We start from the raw sequence: 9,281 nt of genomic DNA on the forward strand, positions 1-9,281 counted from the left end.
AAATCAAAGAGGCGGAGAAGCAACCTCTACATAGGGTAAGATCCTGGAATCCGAGTAGTGTCAACAAGACTTACTTTAATATCTTTTTAAACTAGGGGCATTGAAACCGAGCAATCCGAAAGGGGTAACAACCATGACGGAGATCCCGATGGAGGAAATTAGGTCATCTTGACATAGTTTTTGAGAGTGCTCTAAGAGTGGCTAACCTTACCATAACAAAATAACACATTTTATCTAAGGGTGAATAAAAATTTAGTCAAGTCCCTTGAATATTGTAAGTCTTCTTTGAAAGAGTCATCAGAAGTCTGTTTCTGGTTTATCATTGTTTTTCTTTTAGAATCAAAAGTGTTTGGCACTGGAGAGAATGGGTGTATACCTTCCGAAATGTAAAGAAAAATATAGAGTAATTCCTGGTTTAAGAATCAAAGAAGGGCAAGAGATTTGTTATTCAGACCTGCCTGAAACATCAAAGCCTCAAGCACTGAGCAAAATGAAGAACTCTTACGTTCAGCCTTTATGGAGATGGTTTTACCACTATACCAAAGAAAGAACCCATGCAAACTCAAATTTTTCCTACTTACCTTGGTTTTGCTTTCTTAAGACCTTGTCATGGAAGCACATCATACTAGGGGCATCTTTTATGACTTGCGTCATAAAAGATATTACACAATGATAACTGGGATATCTATTCTTAGCAAATAGAAACCAGAGAAGCTTGAACATACTCTTTGAGTTGAATTCCTTGATCAAATTGTTTCTTTTGGAGTCAGTTTCAGAAACTTTAATTCCCAGCGGAGTATAAAATCTACTCCTGCATCCTTCAAACCTCATCAAAATGCTTCTCACATGTTAAAGAGAGTCAGCACCTGAAAATCTCATCAATCTATTTGAGTTTTGCTTTCAGCAAAGATCATGCGCTCCTAGTTATTCTTGGTAAGAGATGACTGGCCCATTAGTGAAATCGATCAAAGATGGTAAATTCTTCATTCCTTTTGAAAGATTTTAACAGAGTTTGAAATTACCGAACTTGCGTTACGCGGTTTGGTCTTTTTGAAAGATTTTAACAGAGTTTGAAATTACCGAACCTGTGTTACACAGTTTGGTCGTTTTGAAAGTTTTTAACAGAGATAGAAATTACCGAACCTGTGTTACACGGTTTGGTCCTTTTGAAAGATTTTAATAGAGATGGAAATTATCGAACCTGTGTTACACGGTTTGGTCTTTTTGAAATGTTTTAATAAGGAAAATATTTCCGATCCTGTGTTACACGGATTGGTCTTTTCTTCCTTCTCCCGGGTATTTAGTACCCCGATGATTAGTAGTGTAATGTCAAGTAGTGACTTACCTAATCATCGTTCCGCAATGTGCAGCTTCTTAACGAGTTAGGAGTCATGTGTATCTGCGAAGAGGTTTGTAGGGGACTGTTTAGCAGGACCTACGAATTTGGGTTTATGTGGAACTGTTTAGCAGAACCGCGTGATCCAGAGTGATTCGCTACCTTGAAAGAGAGGAGTCAGAGTTACTCGGATAGTTAAACAGATTTATTTTCAGTAATGATCTGTATAACTATCGCTAGGCTTGAGACTTAGTCTCGCCTCTGGTACTTAGTACCCAGATGATTAGTAGTGTAATGTCAAGTGGTGACTTACCTAATCATCGTCCCGCAATGTGCAGCTTCCTAACGTGTTAGGAGTCATGTGTATCTGCGAAGAGGTTTGTAGGGGACTGTTTAGCAGGACCTACGAATTTGGATTTACGTGGAACTGTTTAGCAGAACCGCATGATCCGGAGTGATTCGCTACCTTGAAAGAGAGGAGTCAGAGTTACTCGGATAGTTACACAGATTTATTTTCAGCAATGATCTGTATAACTATCGCTGGGCTTGAGACTTAGTCTCGCCTCGGGTATTAGAAGTTTGAGTTTAGCTTGAATATTCGATTACCCTAATAATTGGTCGAGTCTTTGACTGATCGGCATGATTTAAAAAAAAAAAAAAAAAAAAAAAAAAAAAAACTCTTTGAGTGTTTCGAATTATACTTGTCTTGGACAAATTGCAATGTGGTTTCTAAAAAATTAAAAAAAGAAAATAGAAGCTCTTTGAGTGATTGAAGTGATTAACTTGTTTGTTTGGTTGGTGCTCTTGGAGCAATTGTTATGTTTACTTTGGCTTACCCTGATATATAAAAAAAAAAAAAAAAAAAAAAAATGTTTGTGTTTTTGTAATCGTTCGTTCGTTTTTTATTAATTAGTCGAGTCATGAGTATTAGGGAGAGACTATCTCTTTGAGATGTCTTAGTTGCCGAGTTAAGAGTCGGTGAGAGACTATCTCCCTATTGTTAGTAGAGTTTTATCTTTGTGAATATCGTTTTAAAACTGAAAACCCAAAAATTTGCTTTGTTTTGGTTTCGGGTCAGTCAAAATGTGTCGTCTGTTCAGCTTTGCCATTCGCGTGTTACACACGCTCTGCCAAAGAGGGGCATCTGTAGACACCCCATTTTGACCGGACCCAAGTTCGCTATGCTTGGGAGAAATCCCATCCGATCATTTCCGCCATGTTTCGCATTTTTCCGTGAGAGGTTGAGAGAGATTATTCATAAGAATCCAAGCGAGGGAGAATTTGGACCCGTTTGGTGGGCCCGCATTGAACATTTGTTTAAAATTCGAATCAACCGAGGGCCCACATTGTGGGGCCCACATTGTGGGGCCCACGTTGTGGGGCCCGCGTTGTGGGGCCCACATTGTAGGGCCTCAGTAGGGCCTCTTGTGAGGCCTCTTATGAAGAACAATAATGATGGATTCTCCACTAAAGAAACATGATGGGCCCTCCACTAAGAACAATAATGATGGATTCTCCACTAAGAAACATGATGGGCCCTCCACTAAGAAGAATGATGATGGATTCTCCACTAAGAAACATGATGGGCCCTCCACTAAGAAGAATGATGATGGATTCTCCACTAAGAAACATGATGGGCCCTCCACTAAGAAGAATGATGATGGATTCTCCACTAAGAAACATGATGGGCCCTCCACTAAGAAGAATGATGATGGATTCTCCACTAAGAGGGACAACATGATGAGCTCTCCACCAACACATCTCTCTCTCTCTCTTTCTCTCCCTATATATATCTTCCTTCCCATCCATAAAAAAAGAGGAGAAAAAAAAGGAGATTTACCTTCAATTATCTCTTTCTCTTCCATTATCTCTTCCAATCACTCCCTCAAATCCCTTTCCCTATATTCTTCTTCCATTATCTCTCCCAATCACCTCCCAATCCTTCCCTCTAAGAGAAAGCGAAAGACGGCGGATCGGATCGGCGGCGGCAAGATCTTCACCACAGGTAGGTGCATTTTTCTCAAAATATTTCTGTATTTTTCCGAATTTTTCTGATTTTTTCCGCAAATTGTGTTTTAAAAATAGAAAACTCTTCAAAAAAACATTTTTTGACGAAGAAAAATTAAATTATATACCAAACAGATTCCAAATTTAATGCAATTTCGTGGGAAATTAATATGGTACTGATTCATTTTACCATGAATTGTTAAGGATTTTTGGAGTTTATTTGGTATATTATTTAATGTTTTCTTTGAAAATTATCAGATTTTGTGAGACTTGTTACTGACATCAAATCACCCTTAAAATTCTTAAAATTTTTACAGTAGTCTTATCTTCCATATTTCTTGTTACTGTAAAATTTTTGAGTGATTTGGATCTGTTTTCATATGGGATGTAGTGTTAATTCTTAATCTGGTCTGAAAATTGTAAAATCCGAAATCGGTAGTAAATAGTCTTTATAATTTATGAAATTCTCACTGCATGCTCCTTTTATTGATATCTTATTTCTGTAGAAATTTCATAGAATTTATATGTCTATTTCTTGTAGTTTCTGTGTTAATTTGGCAATCTGGTCATTTAATTGTTAAATCAAGATTAAATATGAATTTAATGTAAAAATCTGCAAAACTCATCTATTAAGCTACATACATTCCCATCTTGCTGCTGTAGAAATTTCAACTCATTTCGAATTTGTTTGCAATAATTTCACTTGTAAAATCATTCATATGCTTAAAATTGATACAATCCATTGAAAATTCGAAACTAATTACTACCAAGTGATTTTCAACATTCGAAATTCGAAATTAAAATTGATAAAATCCATTGATAAAATCACATTTACTCAAACTTAATCTAACAAAACCTGAAGGCATCATAGATTGCGCGAACTTATTGCACACACTTACATCACTTTCATCTAAACCCCTGCATCTCACATGCACACACGTCCCATTTTAGGAACCCGGAGTGTTATCTAGCATGGTTGACTGGGATTTCATCACCTGGTGCCTCTGTGCTAGAGAAGCATTCCACCCTTAGCCTAGTACCTTTATGGTACGTAAACGGATCTCTTGTTCACGTACTGATACGCCGGACACTGGTACAGTATATCGAACATGGATTCGCGCTAAGGGAACTCTTGGCCTTACCCCTAGATTAACCCACACATGCATGTAGTATACGAACACATGTGCATCACGTGTGTGAGCCTAGTTTAGGATATCCTACCCATTTGTGTCTAGATTAGGCCGTAGTCCATCTTCCAATGGCTACGATCGGTCCTAGGTACACAAACAAAGTCATGAGTCGAGATCCTCTCTCCACTCCGCTAGATTAGGGTTAGAGTTGATGCCTTCAGGTAACACTGATAAAATGTGTGAAGATTAAAAAACTTTTCCTTTGGGGTTAGGATGTAAATCCCATTCATTTCCAAAGATCTCATAGGATTAGTCATTCATGATCCATCCGTTGAAAGCAATCTTATGCTATCTCATCTCATCTTGATCACAGATTTTCAATCTTCTATTATATGATTCGATCGCGTTTCCATATCTTTTAGAGAGTCTTTTGACTCATCTGTCTTTAGCTGTTGTCAGTGGAGTCTTTGACTCGTGTTTTCTTTTCCTTTAGAGAGTCTTTGACTCATATATCCTTTAGTTGGTGTTAGTGGAGTCTTTGACTCGTGTTTTCATCTCTTTTAGAGAGTCTTTGACTCATTTATCCTTTAGTTGGTGTTAGTGGAGTCTTTGACTCATGTTTCTTTTCTTTTAGAGAGTCTTTGACTCATTTATCTTTTAGTTGGTATTGTTGGAGTCTTTGACTCGTGTTTCCATTTCTCTTCGAGAGTCTTTGACTCACTTCGTTTTCTTAGTTGGTATCATTAGAGAGTCTTTGACTCATTTGTTCTTTTGTGATATTACCAGGGAGTCTTTGACTCGTTGGTTCTTCCGTTGGTGTTATTTGGGAGTCTTTGACTCATTCCTCCTCTAAGTTGTAGTATTAGAGAGTCTCTGACTCATTTGTTCCCCTCTTTAGTGTTGTTAGTTCGGAGTTTCTCCTTTAGAGTTGTTGATTACTTCGCTTTTGATTAGAGGCTAACTCAGTCTTATTAGAGCTTTGCTTGCTTGGGATCTTGGATCATTTTCTCTCTTCTTGGGACGCTATCTTTCTTGTTGTGGTTTGTCTCTTTGAGACGCTAATTGCTTATTCGGGGTTTCCCCTTTTGCTTTAGGGCTTTGCCCTAGTTTGTGGTATTACTAGCGTGTTCCCTTTAAGATTAAAAATATTTTAAGGTCCTGAGCATTGGAAAAGCTTTAAAATCCAAAAAAAATTAGAAATTTAAAACTCAAAAAACATTTGAAAACATCAAAAACCTTAAAAAATCTAAAGTGTTGAGTGTTTTCTTTTATAAGCGTAGTTTGAGAGTTCGTTTCGAACTACGTTGGCTTGATCCTCTTCCACGAGGTACGTAGTGCAGCTTGGGATCCACATCCCAAGTCCAGCCAAACCTTTAAAAATAAAAATTTTAAATCTTTCAAAGTTACAAAAATATTCAAACCATTTTCAAAAAGATCTTCCTCTAGAGTTAGGAGTATGTCCTAGCTGTTTAGGTTGTGTTCTAGAGTTAGGAGTTTGTCTTGATTTGTATTGATATGGTATGTCCTGTCGTGTGAGTGTCCCTAGAATTAGGAGGCCTCGAGTCGATCGGTTAGACATTTAGTCGAACCGATGGCTAGACTAGGCATATAGTCAGCCCGTGGTTTTCATTAGGTTGCACAGCCTAGTTACACATAGGATTGTAGGAACCACCTGCATTAGCCTAAGGCTAATCAACTTGCATTAGTTAGGGCATATAGGGTGTCCTAAAATCCACAATTCACTGGAATTTTAATAATCATACAAGAAGCTTTAATAACTGGTTCGGTCTTTTAGATCGAGTCTAGGATAGAGGACTAGATGTCTTAGGCATCATAATTTAGAATAGGGCATCGAACTACGTGGGCTCCGATTCTTCCCGAGGCCGGGATACGTAGTGCAGCTAGGATGGATGGCCATTCTGGTCCGAGTCCAGTCTTGCATTAGAGTTAGGCATGTCACCCATAACCTAGCTTTGCTTAGGTGACACATTTTCATTTTATGTGTTTATTTCTTCATTCTCAGGAAATGCATGCTTAGGTAGACGATTCCTGAGGATTGTTCCCATTTCACATGATTTTTACTCAAACTTCTTTGGAATTAATGAAAATGGCATAAGAGACCAAGTGCTTGCACTCGGGCGAATTGGGGGTGCTCTCAGACCTTCCCCATTCGTAACCAGGCACGAACCCATATATATTTCTGGTTATCCATTGCACAGAGGATTTGATTTTAGGGTTCCATGGCCTATCCATGGATGGCGACTCTGAGTTCTTTTTAGGTACATCTCGGTTTCGAGCCCTGGCTCCTGATCAGGATGTATCTCATTCGTTTTGTATCGCCACTCGTGCTATGCTGTGAGGGTGGCATCCGTTTCGAGAGTTCCTTGGCAGAGCTCTCCTTCACATTGTGAAGATCTTAGAGGATTGCTGTGGGGACCTCGCGTCCCTCGCCGCACTCGTCGTCCTCAGGATCGGGGTCCACAGTTCCTAGGTATAGTGAGTGCTTCTGAGTGTTTAAAACCCTATAAATATAGTAATTATCACAAGTATTAGGCCATCTAAATTATGAACCATCATAACATCCGAGTGTTTAGAAAACTATTTAACCCATTGTTCATAAATTCATTGCAACATTGACACCCAATGAAGTACTATTAGATTGTGTGAAGCAATATTTCTACTCTGGAACCACTATTTATACCTTGGAGCCACTATTTATAGCTTGGAACCACTACATAATGGTAAATAGTGGTTCCTACGTATAATTAGTGGTTCCTAAGTATAATTAGTGGTTCCTAGGTATAATGAGTGCTTATGAGTGTTTAAAACCCTATAAATACAGTCATTCTCACAAGTATTGGGCGATCTAAACTATGAACCACTATAACATCTAAGTGTTTAGAAAACTATTTAACCCAGTGTTCATAAATTCATTGCAATATTGACACCTAATTAGATTGTGTGAAGCAATATTTCTACTCTGGAACCACTACTTCTACTCTGGAACCACTATTTATACCTTGGAACCACTATTCCTCCATCGGAACCACTACATAGTGGTAAATAGTGGTTCATAGGTATAATTGCTGCTTCTGAGTGTTTAAATACTGGTTCCCAAATATCAACAGTGTTCTGAGAATAAAATATTGCTTCTACACATTTAAATAGTGGTTGTAATTGTATAGACATGGATTTCATCCGGGATTACTCTACATAGAAACATAGAGGGCAATAGATAGATAGAGAGATTATTTCAATACACCATAGCATTATAAAGAGGATGGTGACAATAACAAATCCCTAACAAATAACCAAGATGATGACAATACACCATAGCATTGTAAGGAATATGTTAAACGTATGCAAATGTATCACAATGGACCTACCAAAGAAGCTTATAGGTTTGATAGCCAAAGAAAAATAAAGAAATCCAATGCTAGATTTTAGGAGAGGGCAGTTTCACCTCTCTGCAATGGAATTTTAATACAAACAATGGAGTTTCGTTTGGGCATGGGGAAGAAGATAAAAAGTTAAAAATGTTAGATGAAATGCATTGGAATCTGTTGCTTACTTTCTTTGAGGGAAAACAAATACAATGGCATTTTTGTCCTAAAACACTCATTGGGATGCATTTCATCCATTTTTGAGAAATTAGCCAACTTTACCCTTTTTTGAGATTTCCAGATAACAATCATATTTTTTTGAGAATTTTCCCAAAAGTTAATTCTCAAACCTCAGTTTGCCAAATGTTATATTATTTAGTGGTTTTTGCAAAAAGAGTAACATGGTTTGCTTATTTGCAAAACGAGTAATGACATTTGGCCCTTGTTTTTCGCAAATGGGTAGGCTTAAGGGTCTACTGACGAAATTCAAGCGTAAGATATTTTAAATTTGAAATGACAAAATTACCCTTTATTCAAAGAATATTGGGTTAGCATTATGATATTCCCACACCCCCTTGATTTTTGGAGTTTTATACTGTAAGCTTGCATTGTTCAGTATTTTTCAAAAAGTATCCTATGATACATCATAGGATGATCCGAACCATACATTTGATGTCCCATAATGTAAATAGGTTGTGCCTCCAAAAATCATTTCCATAAGGTGATCTTATTCTTCGGATCTATGGAGGAACTGCATGCTATGGAAACCTCTATAGATCCGAAGGCTATGATCATTGTGGCCGATCAAATGGACTGTTTGGATCATCCTATGGTGTGGGCCATACAATACTTTTTGAAAATAGTGAATAGAAGGATAGGATCATCCTATGGAAATGACTTTTTGGGCACAACCTATTTACGTTGCGGCCCATCAAATGGATGCTTTGGATCGTGGGCCGTACATTATTTTTTGAGAACATTGAATAGAAGGCTAGGATCATCCTACATGAATTATTTTTTGGGCACAACCTATTTACGTTGTAGCGCATCAAATGGACGGTTTGGATCATCCTATGGTGTGTGCCATACATTACATTTTGAAAATATAGAACAACACGCGCTTACACCATATAAAAATTCAGGTTTTTAAATATGCTAAGACCTTGTCGTTTGGGATTATGCTTCGTTTGTGATCATGAAGCATGTGATTACTGTTCTGTCTTTTTCTTAATGCTTTCAGTCGAGTTTACCCTATTTGCTAAAATGGGTTTTTTGCAAATTAGCAAACCATGTTACTCGTTTTGCAAATATCCCACAGTATGTTACTCGTGTTTGCAAAATTCGTTACTATTAAAAGCAATCTGACTAAAGCAGAATAAATATTTTCCCACGCCAACGATGGGTAGAATGAGAATAAAAAACAGA

Source organism: Tasmannia lanceolata, unplaced genomic scaffold (assembly GCF_043159265.1).
Source record: "Tasmannia lanceolata isolate RefF3 unplaced genomic scaffold, GAP_Taslan_0.1 ptg000019l, whole genome shotgun sequence".
Classification (NCBI taxonomy): Eukaryota; Viridiplantae; Streptophyta; class Magnoliopsida; order Canellales; family Winteraceae; genus Tasmannia; species Tasmannia lanceolata.